Below are 15,556 nucleotides of genomic sequence, written 5' to 3'. Positions count from 1 at the left end.
ACAGAGCAGATAGAACATCCTGTGTATTTCTTGGGATAGAAGTGTATTTCAGATAGGAGTGAAGAGCACTGGATACTGCAGTTTCTCATTAGTGTCACTCCAATGAGATTTAAGATTGACACAGGTACAGATGCTTAAATAATGTGTAAAGAAACTCTCAACATGCTCATTTCATAAAGACCTCTACAACAATCCAGTATCTTGCATAATAGCCCTGGGAGTCAAGAAGTGCTTAGGGCAGTACGAAGATAGCACAAAGCTGAAAGGCATTCTTTACTCTTTCTCAGTCTATATTAGTTGAGGACACAATGTGAATAACTTATTGAGCAGGTCTGCAGCAGTAGAAACAGGCTTTGTGAAAAGGATTCCGGAGCAACACACAATGAACAGAGCCTCTAAGAATTCAGATAAAAAAGGGGGCACAACATTATGCAGTGCACATGGCTCTTAGGTTTCCCTTACCAAAAAGTTAAGAAGAAGCTCAGCAGAATGGGAAACGATGGCATTATTGAGCATGTAGCACAGCCAACTGATTAGTGTGCAACTATGGTGACAGTTCAAAAGGAAAATAGGGATCTACACATTTGAAAAGGATTGAGTCACCTGGATTGAAGCAGAATAAAGAAAAGTATGTTCTCTGACAGAAACAGCCATGCTTCTTAGGTCACTTGATTGACCAGACATGTATGACCACATCTAGACAAAAAGGAGGCAATTAAGCAGCTGTTTTTTTTCCAGAGAACCTCCAAAAGCTGAAGAAACTGTTTGGCATGATTATTTATTTATGGACTTATATCCCTTATCTCTCAACAGTGGGGGAGCCACTGATAAAGATTTTTAAAATAACCAAGCCTGGACATGAGATCATGCGCAAGAAGCAACATCTGAGCTTATGAAACAGCTGTTTATAACAGCACCAATTTTTGTTGGCTATGAAAAAAACAGAGCGACTGTAGTATAAGTTAACAAAAGCAGTTATGGGATTTGTGGAGTATTACTTCAGCTCAATGGAGAAGAATGGAAGCAAGTGGCTCCAGGAGACTCACACAAACTGAAAGATGTTAAGCACAAATAGAAAATGAATATCTGGCATATGTCTGGGCCTGTGAAAAATTTAAAAAGTACCTTTATAGCTTGAAGGACTTCAAGATGGTGACTGGCCACAAACTGTTGGTCCCTCTCATCAGCAGCAAAGACTTGGACAAAGTCCCACCATATTGCCAAAGACTTATGTTGTCATGTGAGTCTAGACATGATTACCAAACGAGAATACATGTCTGGGGATAACTTGTTAAAAAGTTTGTAGTGAATAGTTGTGAAATCCTCCACTGCAAAAACTAGACCCAACGGGTTTCTTCCTAAAACACCTGTTTCCTCCAGACTGTGTACTTTAAACCACTGAAGTTTGAGGGAAAGAGCAAAGGAAACTGAACAAAAGACATGACGCTGAGTTAAAGTAAATAGCTAAAATTGCTGTTATCAATTCAGGAGCTCTGTGGCACAAGGTAACTGAAGCTTAATGATTTATTTGTACATTGTAATGAGTGCTGAACAGAAAAGATACACAGACACACATGAAGACCACTGTAGCTATTTGGCTCTAAGCATTTCAGAAGTGATTCTGTCTACTACAATATGTTTCTGTTATTATGACTATTACATCGCTATATGGCATCAAACAGCAAACAGGGTTTAGATAAGCATTATGATCTATGTATATACTATGTATTAAAGTGCTGCAGCTGTATTCTACCATGTCAGGTTTGCAATGAAAAGGTGCCTGTTGTGCATCCAAGTTTATGGTACTACTGGTATTGAAAAGAATATTTACTGATTTGAGTGTTTTGAGTACTGAAATCTGCATCACAGGAGATGGCTATTTGTTACCAACTTTCTTAAAGACAAGTCTTTTCACCTCTTTTGATGAGGTGTGATGCATCATTTACTTCAAAAACATATCTTAAAAATAAATTTTTTCGAACATAGTTGGTAATTCTTTCAAGCTTACGTCAACTCCTACAGTGTCATCGTAAAATGGAACAACAGAGAGCAGGCACAGAACATGCAACCATATATTGTTCTCTTTTACCACTAACTCACTGTTGCCTTTGAATGCCACATGTTACAGAAAGGGTTTCCCCTTGCAACAGGACATGTTTATTTTTAACACGTGCAATATGCTCTCTGCACACACGAAACAGATGTATATGTCTAATAAGGTTTTGTAAAGTGACTTTTCAACTGTAAATGGTTCACCATAATCAGAAGCTTGCTCTCTGCCAGATCAGGTTAACCAGTACCATTGCTCTTTGCAGTTCAAAATCAATGCCCCTACTTTAAGCACCACATTCTTGAGTCATCAGATTTATTTAGAATTGTGACACTCAGTGAGCCTTCTAACTGACCAAACCAAATTTTAATCAAAATTCACTCATGGTTGTGTCCAGACGTATACTGTAAATAATATAAGAATGCTCCCTGACACTCTAAGTATTGGCCCTGATTTTTACTCTCAGAGTGTCCCAGTTAAATTTGTGTCCAGTGGAACTTGTATGTGTGTAAATCAGAGACCATGGGTCTTTCCATCTGACAGCATTGCAATGTCTCTGTATATGTTTTGGAAGTCTTTTAGATGTTTGTGCCACATATATTGTTGGGCATGCATTGCATGGAATGCAGTAAACTGCACTGGTGTCCTGGTTCAATTCAGAGGTGACGACTATAGACTATAACTATAGATCACTGCTATACAACTATTAAGGATGCTTATTATGCCTTAAAAGAACAGTTAGAAAGTAAACCAGCAAGGCAAAAGAGTGCCTCCAGGACTGCTTTCCTTGTACAGACTGGAGTTAAAAACTACCACCTCCAACATACACGAATACACTGATGCTGTAACTTCATACATCAGTTTTTGTGAATATGTTTGCATTCTAACAAAACAATTGTGATGTTTAGCAATTATAAGCACTGATTTATGCCAGAACTCTGGCGACTTTCAGATCTGGCAATCATGAAGAACACATGAAACCCAAGAATATCTTAGAGAAAGGGATTAAAAGTGCCAAAAAAAAAATACTCAGTTAAGCAGCAGGAACAATTGTCTGCAAATGCATCAGTCAGGAAAGCCCTTGAACAGGTCACTAACTGCAAGAAACAAACATTAACAACAGTTTTGCTGATCCCAGTGTGGCTAATCAGTTAAATCAGTTTTATGGTTATTTTGAAAGACAATGGGAAATAAATGTACCTGATGGTCTCACTGTTACTACTCTACATTCCTTCTTAGCTTCCTCTTACTGTCATCACTGCAAAAGACATCTGCAGCTTATTCAAAAATTTTATATTTAAAAACCTGCAGGCCCAGAACCTATTTCCCCTTCTACACTCATTCATTGTGCAAACCAGTCTACAATATTTGATGACTTTTTCAACCAATCTCTGAATCTGTGCATTCCTTCAAGACTTGTACCATCATTCCAGTACCAAAAAAATTGAAGGACACAGGCCTGAATGACTACAGACCAGTAGCTTTAACCTCTGTGGTAATAAAGACATCTAAACACCTTATTCTGAATTAAATCAAGAATGCTACAAAAGATTTCCTGGACCTTTTTCAGTTTGCATACAGTGCCAAGTGGTTTGTGGATGATGCATTAAATTTATATTTGTGATTTATATACAAACTCCTTGATAAGCCAGGGGCATATGCGAGGATCTTGTTTGTGGTGTCACACACGTGTGCATGGGAGGCTGCTGAAGGGCTTAGAGAGGACTGATTATACATCTGCCCGGGGGGGCGGGGTACGCTGACGCTCTTTCTGAGATCTCTACAGGTCTTTCCCGGGAAATCCCACCAGGAGCCGACACCTCGAAGAGGGACACATCCCTTCCGGTTCCGGCACCGAGGACGATGTCACTTCCAGTTCTGGGACAGAGGACGACATCACTTCTGCCCTCCGTCCTATAAAGCCTCCTGCCTTTGCTCTGGCAGGCAGTTCTGTTTTGGACTCTGTTGAGTAAACTTGACTGTGATGAATCGGTTACTTTTGCAGCCAGGAAACCGGATTAAATGGGTGGCTGCCCCAAACCTTGCCATGCCTCATGTCTCTTCTTCTTACATGGACTTTAGCTCTGCTTTCAATACAATTATATAGTCATCCCAGAGCTCCTAGATATGAAGCTCATCCAGTTCAAATAGCCAGTTCAATCTGTAATTGGATCACAGACTTTCTTACAGATAGATAACGTGCAAATGGGAACACACTTGACTGACTTATTAACCCTTAGTTCTAGTGCACTGCAGGAATGTGCCCTTTCCCCACTACTCTTTTCACTAAATACAAATGACTTTACCTCTAGTGATTCATCACAGATTTCAGGAAAAATTCACATGTTAACCAATCACTTACTATAAATGTCACTTCAGTTTCTGGGCACTGCGCTGTCACAAATCCTTTCCATCTGGCAAATGTGTTTGTGCAGTAAATTAAAACAATATGTTACCTAAGCATTTTTTTTCACATGCAGTTATTCTGACTAATCAAGTCGAGCTTTTACTCAGTATCTACATATACTTGAACTCTAGACTACCTAGACATTTTAATTCTACTATCTCTTTATTTTTTGTATTGCCATTATATGCTGCATCGTATGTTATCATTTTATATTTTACCTTCTTATATTTATCTTTTGTATTCTTTGTGGTCCTTGTATGTTGCACCAATACTATCAATACAAAATCTCAGTACACATTGTACCTGGCCAATAAAGTTAATTTTGACTCTGATATATGATAGGTCTGGCTCAACAAGACTACTTATGATGCTACTAATGGGGATTAAGCCATTAGAAGAACATGCACAGGGGAAAACTCTCAATGTGGCAGAGACACTATCATGGAGTCCTAAATGTAACTCTGACAAAGAAACTGAAACACATGAGGAGATGGAGTGCTTTGTGACAGTAGTTATGTAGGGTTTACCTGCATTCCCTCAGAAAATAAAATGCATTTGAGCAGCTACAACAGAAGATCAGAAACTGCAGGCAACAATTAAGTTAAACAGACTTGGGTGGCTGAATATTATAAGTAATAACCCAGTGATAGTTAGGGAATTCTTTCCATTGAAATGGGACCTGTCAATGTACTATGGCATAATCACTAGGGGAAGGAGAATAGTTGTGATATAATAGAATAGTCAAACTATGAGAGCAGACCATTTGGAGAGAAAACACGATGAGCATCAAGGTCTGATTAAATGCAGAAAAAGGGCCAATGCTCAGTATGGTTGCTGGGGATATCTTCAGGCATTCAGAACATAGTTATGTCATATCAGTTGTGTTATGAACTGAAAAGGGCACAGAAAACACAGCCTTTAATATCCATACCACTCCGCAACTGACCACGAAAGAAAACTGCAGTAGATCTCTATGAACATAATAAACAAAACTATTTAATTATATCAGACTAGTGTTCAAGGTTGCATGTACTGTACCCTCAACCCCAACTAAAAATAATGTCCTAAAGCAAAGAGCAACTTTTTCTAGATTTTGAATCTCAGAAGTTATAAGCGACAATGGTACCCAGTTGTCTAGTGCTGAGTTTAAGGAACTAGTGAGACAGGGGGACTTCAAATATACTACATTTTGTCCTCATAGCCCACAAGAAAATTGTCAAGTGGAAAATGCAATGCAAGCTGCAAAATGGATAATTATGCAAAACAACCCTCTGCTCACTCTTAAGTACTATAGGTTGATACCATGTGTCACTTCCAGGGCACAGCCCCGCTGAGTTACTCATGGGGGAAAGAATTAGAACAAAGCTACTCATCCTGGAGAAAAATCTTCAACCCAATCGGCCAAATCAAAAGAACTTTAGACTGAAGGATGCAGCAGACAAGCTGAAATAAGCATATTACTACAGCATCATGGAGTAGGGCTCCTGCCAGACTTAATGTTGACATGGTCCTCACTAAACTGGACCATTATAAGTCTTGGGACTGTCCTGGCAGCATGAAACCTTGGTTTTATATCACTATCATATATCATTACAAAGATACACTACAAAAAAAAATGGTGTTAAATTCACGCAGTGTTTCACTACCAGTTAGCTGAGGAATTACCACCTGCATTCTTAGAAAGCAATCAGAACAGTTCCCAACTGGACAATACAGCTCCAACAGGGTTTGTTCCATCCAGATAATTACCATACCTGGCAGAATCAGAAAACCTGTTTTCAGAAAGAATTTTTAAAAAGTGCATTATTTTGTTTGCAAGTATGACTATATGCATTAACAGTATGCATTAAGTTAACATTAAAAGTTAATTGAGATAGTAAAACAAAGGAGGCACATACTTATCTGTGAGATTCTGTTTGAAAGTTTCTGCTTGCTTTAATTGAAAGCTGAAATGTTGCAAAGACTTTGGCTGCACTAATTCTGGCCTTCTACAAGTACCTGCAAATTCTATTGGCTTTTAAGAGTGGCATAAGGTAAAGGCAGTACTCTGGTAGTCTAAGAAGCAGAGTTAGGTTTGCAACCAGCTGTGTGACTGCAGAATCAGAGAACTGGTTAATTGGTTGTTTAGTAGGCTTATTGAGAATTAGTATACTATGTGAACATGAATTGAATCAGGGCTTATTTTATTAGCCTGAGATTATTATATCTTATTAGCTTGAATGTTACTGACTTATTTTCCACTAAAGAGCAAAGGTTCAGTATCGAGACAAGAATGATTAAAGCAACTGCATTAGTGGAAGGTTTTGCTTATATAAAAGCAAAGCAGTGATCCAATGAGCCAGTGTTTGTCATTGTTATGAGTGCTAATGTAGCTGTCAACTATAAGCAGCTATGGAACATCTTTAGTAACAGCTAGACAATAAAAATGAGTATTAAGTGGTGAATGTATCACACCACTAACAAGAACATGGCATATAAAAGAAATGTAAGGAGACATGGCAGTGCCTTTTTTATGGAGTATGACCAAAATAATCACAAAGTTTCAATAAAGGAACATTAAAAAAATAAATGAAACAGGCAGGCTTACATTTAGATCGTGCCACAAAAGTAATCACTATTATTTAAAGAAAATAAAAAAAAAAACCCACAAAAATGGTCAAAGTAAAACAAGAAACAGTAGGTTCACACAAAAACCATCTAATACCTTATTCAGTTTCGTTGGGTTACGGGTTAATAATAATAAAGGCCCCAAAATCAAATCATGTTTTGAACTTCTTTTGTCAAGATGACATTTATACTTAAGAACATTTAACTGGCAGCTCACATTGCTCATTTACAGTATGCACGCCTGGATTTCTTAAAGGATGACACTGCATATCAAGCAAGCCCCACATAACTAGAGAAAATACAAAAAACTTTCTTTGTGAACAAGATTACTTAGTATGTAGCCTGGAAGCCCAAAAAAGGTTTATTATCTTCAAGTATATTAATCTTAAACACAAGCAGCCAAATCCTGAGGATTGCAGAGTTTTCATTTTCATTGATTTGTTGCCTATTAAACTGATTGATTCGATACTCTCCTTCTTCAGAATTTCTACTACACATTGAAAAGTATCTCATATCACAAAGTAAGCCAGAGAAATTCATATTTTAGTGTTGTACATAAAATAATCAAAAAGCAGGAATGAGATCCTATACAAATAGAAATCTACTTAAAATGCTAATAAGTTAAAACAAGATTAATACAAGGGTGTATGCATATAATACAATAGAACCTGCCTACTCTAAATTCATTCAGGCTGCCACAAAAAAGAAAGGAATACACTTGTATATGAACAAACATCTTCGCATTTGTAATGATGTGTGCTCTACTGATTCTAGGCACTTTCCCCTTCAAGCAATTCCTCTCATATATTATTTAGAAGCTGTTGATGTAGTTTCTAATAACTACTACAACAAGCTAAAAGCCTTGAAGTTCAGGTACTATACAGTAATTTTCTTTTGTATACTGTTTCAGTAGCTGGCCTGATATTTCTTGAGACATTTCTTTTTACATGAGGAACATTTGCAAACAACCACAGGATAAGACCTTGAGTTAGACAGATTTGCATAGTGAAGTAAAGTTAATGCTCTTTCAACCATGAATCTCAAGGTAAAAATCAGCATTAATACAAAATAAATCATATGTATATGATTATGAGTGGTCTGAGTATTGACAAGATTAAATTTCTATACAGCACTACAAAATGTTTCTTCCTGGTAAGGTAAAAAATCCTTAATGTATGCAGAGCTGAATACATAAAAAATAAATTAGCTTTACATTATCTAAACATGGTACAATTCAGATGTTATATTTCAATTCGCAGATGAATACTGGACTTTTATAAACGTTGAATTTAACAAGTCCCCTAAATAACAAATTATGAATTAGATACAAAAAGATCACCTAGACATAAGGATTATTTATATTAAAAATTGCCAGCCTGATCGAATGTTAACAGATTGCATAGAGTTTATTGTGGATGGGCAAATAACAAAATGTTGAAAAATGATAAATGATATACTGGAGAAGCCTAATTTTTAGCAGCTATATTACGTGTTGTGTACTATATAAAATATATATTCATTTATATGTTTAAGAGGGCATGTTTTTTGTAATCAGCACCATGAAAAAGTATTTGCCACCAGTCTGATTTCTTCTGTTATCGCAGATTTTGGATACGGAATAGGGCTACAGAGGTAAACAGCTATAGAGCTGTTTTAATTCAGATCCATTTTTAGGTTTTAGTTCATCAAACTGCTCATTTTAGATACCCCCATAGCATTTCTATTGGGTTTAGAACTGTTTCTTAAAAAGGGCAATTAAAATTTTTTGCTTCTTTTCAGCTATTCTGACACTGACTTATTTTTTGTCATAGGATGCAAAACCACTGTCTTGCTGTATGACCTCTAAGAATTTTCTGATGTTTTCCTGGAAATTGTATGTTTTTCTGGACATTTGACATTTTTTTTTCATTTTGATCATTGTTTTATTTATTTATTTTGGTGCTGTTATGGATTACATTTCTGATTTTGTTCTCTTTAGGGTTGCCTGATTTGGAGGCAGCACTTAATGTTTACATTTGACTGGACTGAAATTTTTGAACATTTTTTTAAATTGACTCTTTAAAAATTACTTACCCTACACTTACATCTATTAACATGCAAACTGTCTTGAACTCTCCAGAATTCAGCCTCCTCCAGCTGCACTATTTAGATGCATACTACTATTTCCTTAAAAAGAAACTGTACAAGGTTGTCCAGACGCTATTTTCTCTTCCTCAAATTCAATGATCCAGAGGTATCAATTTAGTTTGTATTTTTTACAAAGTTATCTGGGAAGAAAACAAACTTCCATGTATGAAAACAACAAAACATGGCTGGCACTGAATAAATTTTTCATGTTTTTGAATAAAAATGCTCAATTAGTACTTCCTGATTTTTAGTACAAACTTTCAAACACTTTGAGCCAATTTAGTAGTTCATTGCAACGACTCACTATGTATAACTTAACTTACTTTATTGCATCTTTTGCTCAACAAATTAAACTCCAGACAACATTTTACTGCAGTCAATCATACTGCATACTGTTTATGTTTTTTGATTTTAGGCTTCAGCATTATATCTTTGCCTTCAAGTGTTCTTAGTAATTAGAACTTTAACAAAGGAAAACAACTTACCTTTTCATCACAGTCTAACTCTGCCGGCCTGTCTGTCCTGCTTCCTACCTCTCTGTATGTAGTATTTCACGTTTTTCAGCTGTTACGACTCACAATTACATGTGAGTTTTGCCCCTGTGGGGTTAAACAAATGAAAGTAGAAACAGATGCAAATGTATGGCTCTTAAGAGACAGACAACACCATGTTTTAGAAAGCAAATACAACAGGAGAAATAAACACATACTTAAAAGAGATACAGTATTACATAACCCATAAAAAAGCCCTGGAAACATACTCCTCTTTAAGTATGGTAGTTTATTAATAGCACTTCCAATTTGCCTCTGTGTATGACAGTGTAAAAGTGTGTGACGTGCTGTTTTCTGTGGTACAGTGATGCTATCACTCCAGAGATCACAGCAAAAGTAGCTGACTTGACTATAGGATTTTCTTTAATTGAGTACCACCTGAAAAAAACACTCTTCAGTTCAAGCCATTTGTTCACCTGCTCTGTGGAAACTGTGTGGTTACAAAGCCCTGATTTTGGAATATTTTGGATTATTACTCTTATTAATAAGGTTAATATTATAGTAAACAACATTTTTCACCACAGGTGGAAATGCTTACAAATGCTTATGATGTATAGTTGATACTACATTTCTGTTCACTCACCACTATATAGCACTAGTTCAAAACTCCTTGCACTTTCTTTTTGCTTGCTAACACTAATATTCATATATATATATATATATATATATATATATATATATATATATATATATTTTGGCGGTCGGCTGGGTGCTTATGCCCAGCTGGGACGCCTGGAGGGACCAGAAGAGGGATTATACCTCCCCTGGGCCACGAGAGGGCAGCCGACCTGGTCTGTATGGGGGCCACGGAAACTGAGCATGGACGCTCAACCCTATTGGGGCCCATGGCCACCACAAGGGGGTGCCCAGAGGATTGAGGAGCCAGCACTTCTGCCACACCCGGAAGTGCTGCTGGAAGGAATGCCAGGGACACCCAGAGTGCTTCCGGGTGCTCATGCAGGCGGCACTTCCGCCACACCAGAAAGTGCTGCAGGAAGGGCACCTTTTCAGAGGGCACCTGGAGCACATCTAGGTGGATATAAAAGAGGCCACCTTCCTCCAGTGGAGACCTCCCGATCCCTGGCTTCGGTCTGGCACTCAACCCAGCCTCGGAGACTTGGATTCCTACAACGGCCAGGTCGCCCACGTTGGGGATTCCAGCACCAAGTCTCCCGACTTCCGCTGCCTTTCCGCGGCCTCTCTGCGGCCAGTCGCTTTCCCTTGGTCATTCTCGCTACCTGATCGCTCAGCGGGAGCGACATCCAACTCAAATGCCTAAGTGTAGGCCCAACACCCCAGGCCCCCGCAGCTGCCCGTGAGCGCTCATTCGCTCGCTCGCTCTCTCTCTCTCTCTCACCGACCTGCTTCCTCTCCTGCTCCCGGTAACCTCCGTCCTCTTTCCTTTCGTTCTTTTTTCTGATCTCCCTTCCCGACCGACTCGCGCTTCTTTTAAAGAGCGAGGGACCATAGCAGCCTATTAGCCACGGGAACAAATCACAGATGTGGGCAGTTCCTCACCTGTGCACTCGGTGAGAAACACCCACACCGCAGAACCTCCCGTGGCTTGCTATGGCCCAACGCCCCCTCGTCAAGCCGCCATGAGAGCGGTGATTATTTATTTAAAATGGCCTTTGCTAAGCAAGCTGTGGACCCGCTATACCACATACCTCCCCCCATAAAACTCCAGTTGCATGGGAAGGCTCCACACCACTGCCAACCCAATGCAACTGGAGCTCAGGTCCACAGCTCGGCCACTCTGCACTGCACTAAAACCAATAAAAGCACTAGCAGAAATCCCCACACTAAAACAAACCCAAGCCCCCTTCATTAAAACAGGACATTAAAAAAAAAAGAACTTTAAAAGACAATTAAAAACCAGCAATAAATAAATGTCCATAAAAAGCTCAGTCTCTTAAAAATGTCCTCCTCCAGCTTGAGTACGTGGGTTCTTTCAGAAGTCAGTTACCAATCCCACTTGCTGCTCTGTCTCCTCTTCTGGCCTCCACTGCTAGCTCATCCCACCACTGCCACCAAATGTGACGATGTGGGTTCTGGCTCCACACTCCCATTGCTGTTTGGAAGCCCTTCAACCCAACACTGTCGGTAATGTTACCGATGAGCTAGTCAGTGGAGGCAATAAACATCTGAGCAAGGGGATGGTTGAAAAAGTGCAACAGTGCTTTTATTTAAAACAGTCAACAAAATAAACAGTGTTCATAAAGTGCAGTTCTTTCTTACAATAAATAAATAATCCATAAAACGTGGAGATTAAAATCAAATAGAAAAAAACAGTCCTTTAAAATGAGGTAAAATGTTTCTTTGGGAGCAGTCTTTAAAACAAACAAACAACAAGCCCGGTGCATCATTTAACTTGCGACTCCCCTGTTTCTCCCTGTCCAGGCTTCGCAACAGAGGAGCCACTCTCATGCTGCAGCTGCCCTCTTCCCTTCACTCTCACACGAGACTGGAGACCTCCTGATCCCTGGCTTCGGTCTGGCACTCAACCCAGCCTCGGAGACTTGGATTCCTACAACGGCCAGGTCGCCCACGTTGGGGATTCCAGCACCAAGTCTCCCGACTTCCACTGCCTTTCCGCGGCCTCTCTGCTGCCAGTCGCTTTCCCTTGGCCACTCCTGCTACCTGATCGCTCAGCGGGAGCGACATCCAACTCAAATGCCTGGGTGTAGGCCCAACACCCCAGGCCCCCGCAGCTGCCCGTGAGCACTCATTCGCTTGCTCGCCCGCTCGCTCTTCGTGGCTCTCTCTCACCGACCTGCTTCCTCTCCTGCTCCCGGTAACCTCCGTCCTCTTTCCTTTCGTTTTTTTTCTGATCCTCCCTTTAACCGACTCGCGCTTCTTTTTTATAATGCGAGGGACCATAGCAGCTGTAACAAATTAGCCATTACTTCGGGTCACGACCAAATCAGGCTGCGACCAAAATTTCTGGAACGAATTACGGTCGTGACCCGAGGTTCCACTGTATATATATATATATATATATATATATATATATATATATATATATATATATATATATATTGTCATGCTTGGGTCACAGATTTGCACAGAGACACAGAAGATTGTAGAAAAAAGGAATTTTATTCAAACACTGCAAAAAAACATTTGTTTCTTTTTTAAAAGCTTAAACGTGCTCCATGACAAGTCAGAGATGACAGTTCCGCTGGGAGCAGAGAATGTCAGAGACAAAGAGAGAAATAAAAGCAAAACAATCAATTCCAAAACTGACAGGTGCTGCACAAGGCTTTTAAGTAAGCGAAGTACCGCGCGAGGGCTTTATTACGCGTTATAGCGCAAGTGAAAAGGGTAAGGAGCAATGTGAAGGTAGACTGTGTTTCAGGGGTACTCCCAGGGGTGTCTGTGTCCTCTTGGGGTGCTATCACCCTTCCAGCTTACAATATATACACAATGGTTTAGATATAGATTATCTGGTTCGGATATATCTAAATCCATTCGGATAGACCAGTTTAAATATTCTGAACTTGTGTGTCAGCACATTCATGTGCAAATGCTTACGCCCAAAAAAAGATCGCCCTGTCAAAATAACATAGTCTTTCTCCTTCTTGACGTAAATCATCTTTAAATGAAATACTAACAATCTATATTGCTAAACGAAGGTTGTATATATGCACGGATACCAGAGACCAGAAGCAAGCTGTCACCATCAGGGAACAGGTGGCGCCAAAAGCGCACGTGCACAGCACCTCAGTGCCCCAGAGTCAAACCCACCGGCTTCCCAGAGTCAAACCCACTGGCTTCCCAGAGTCAGTAGGTGGCGCCCAAACAACACAACCTATATTATGCCCAAAGAATATTGACATTGACCGGATAAATAACCAAGTGATTGGATTACTTCCTGGAGAAACCCAAGTCTTTCTAAGTACTGACATTGTTGATTCTGAAGACAAAAGTGAGCATCTTAATTTCCCATTAGAATATTTAAACACTATTAACCCGGCCGGATTACCACAACACAATCTTAGCCTCAAAGTAGGGACAATAGTCATGCTATTAAGAAACCTTAATACCAAACAAGGTTTACGCAATGGTACACGGTTGGTCATGAACAGCATGAGAGAAAATCTTATTATACTGTTTTGATTCTCAGAATTGACCTTACAAGTTCTGACCTGGAATTACCTTTTAAACTTAAACAACGCCAATTTCCCATTAAGGCTGCATTTGCCATGACGATCAACAAATCCCAAGGGCAAAACATGGACAAAGTAGGGATTTACCTATCTGAGCCTGTATTTGGACATGGACAACTTTATGTTGCCTTTTTGAAGAGTCCGGCATTCATGTGACATTAAAGTGAAGGTTTTAACTACTCCATACCAGGGAGAACTGATTCAAGGACAGGAAACCATCTTTACCAAAAATTTTATTTATAAGGAAATTTTTGATTAACTATTTTGAATTTACCATTTTATGATTTTTTTGTTTCCAATTTAGTTCATTTAAACCTTTGCAGTATTTTTTTTACTTATGAGTGCAACAACTCAAAAGACATTGTGGATTTAAATGATATAACAATTAAATTTCAATTTTAGTTTTAATAAAATGGCTAATTTTAGTACAAATATATTTATTTAATTAAATGAAAACTTTCCCAGAACACTCCCACCCTCCATGATTTTTCATCCCTCCAAAGATCGGAGGGAACAGAAAGTGATTGCAATAGTTGGATTTGCAATTCTTTAGAGAATCGGGGGTTTACTGGTAAGGAATAATACAAATCACCATGCTGCTTTCTATTAATGATGAACTAACGTTTTATGGGTTAAAAACATGATTGCTCCTGACAGATACGCTTAATCAGTAGTATGTGCGACCCACTGTTTGTGAGTTTGCATGTGTGTGTGTGTGAATGTGTGGTTTTTGTCAGTTTTACTTTAAACAGAGTTAAACATCTGTCATTTGTGGATCAGAAAAATTCTGATTATTCTGATCATTGATCACTGATCAACATTCAGAAGAAACGGAGCAACTCCAGTGTTTTCCTCCATAATGTCCTTTCAGCAAACGGGACTAATGTCCTTCCCGAAGCAGATCACCCTCTAATGAAATGCTGCCAATAAGAAATAACAGAAATCACCGGGCGGATTTCAGTAAATGATGAACAAATGTTTCATGAGGTGAAAAAATAACAAAGATAACTCAGATTTTGAAAAGAATCTATAATGGGAGGGAGAAGAGGGAGTGAGTGAGGCGGATACAATGAGCCAGGGAGGGACGGAGTGGGGTGAGGTATTTTAAATAATGGTAAAAAAAGTGCTTTGGAATCAAGGACCCCCCAACCAAGTCAGCTTACGTAACAAAACATGACAGACAGGCATATACTACTTGTATAAAATATGTACAATAATGACAACAATGTTGTAGTAATGTTGAAGCGAAAGGGAGATGCTAAACTTAGGAGGCCACGCTGTGCCTGCCTGTAAATCACAACCGTTATTTTCAAACCGATGCATATATTTGAACTGAACTATATACCTAAACAGATGTATCTCAACCAAAGCATATATCTGAATGGATGTATCTGAACCGATGTATATATCTAAACTGATTAATTTAAAACAATATATATATATCTAAACCAATATATACCAACTAATGTATATATCTCAGCCAATGTATATATCTGAACGGATGTATTCAAACCAATGTATATATCCAAATCAATGTATCTCAACAAATAATGTATATATCAGAAAGGACCTATACAAACCAATTTATATATATCTCAACCAATGTATATATTTGAACAGATGTATTCAAACCAATGTCATAATA

The 15,556-nt window shown here is 38.8% G+C and overlaps 1 protein-coding gene across 2 annotated transcripts in view; it reads right to left on the bottom strand.

The window, feature by feature from the left end:
* Positions 1-15,556, bottom strand: part of eps8l2 (EPS8 like 2) — a 233,075-nt gene that overhangs the window by 158,967 nt on the left and 58,552 nt on the right. The window contains exon 2 of one of the 2 annotated variants that reach the window (XM_039763877.1): positions 9,677-9,790. The exons of the other annotated variant lie outside the window; for it this stretch is intronic. The gene's annotated coding sequence lies outside the window, so the exon portion shown is untranslated. The remainder of the gene's footprint in view (positions 1-9,676; positions 9,791-15,556) is intronic. 2 annotated transcript variants of the gene reach the window in all.

The sequence above is a fragment of the Polypterus senegalus genome, chromosome 1, assembly GCF_016835505.1.
Source record: "Polypterus senegalus isolate Bchr_013 chromosome 1, ASM1683550v1, whole genome shotgun sequence".
Lineage (NCBI taxonomy): Eukaryota > Metazoa > Chordata > Cladistia > Polypteriformes > Polypteridae > Polypterus > Polypterus senegalus.
This window is presented reverse-complemented; position numbering and strand designations above follow the sequence as displayed.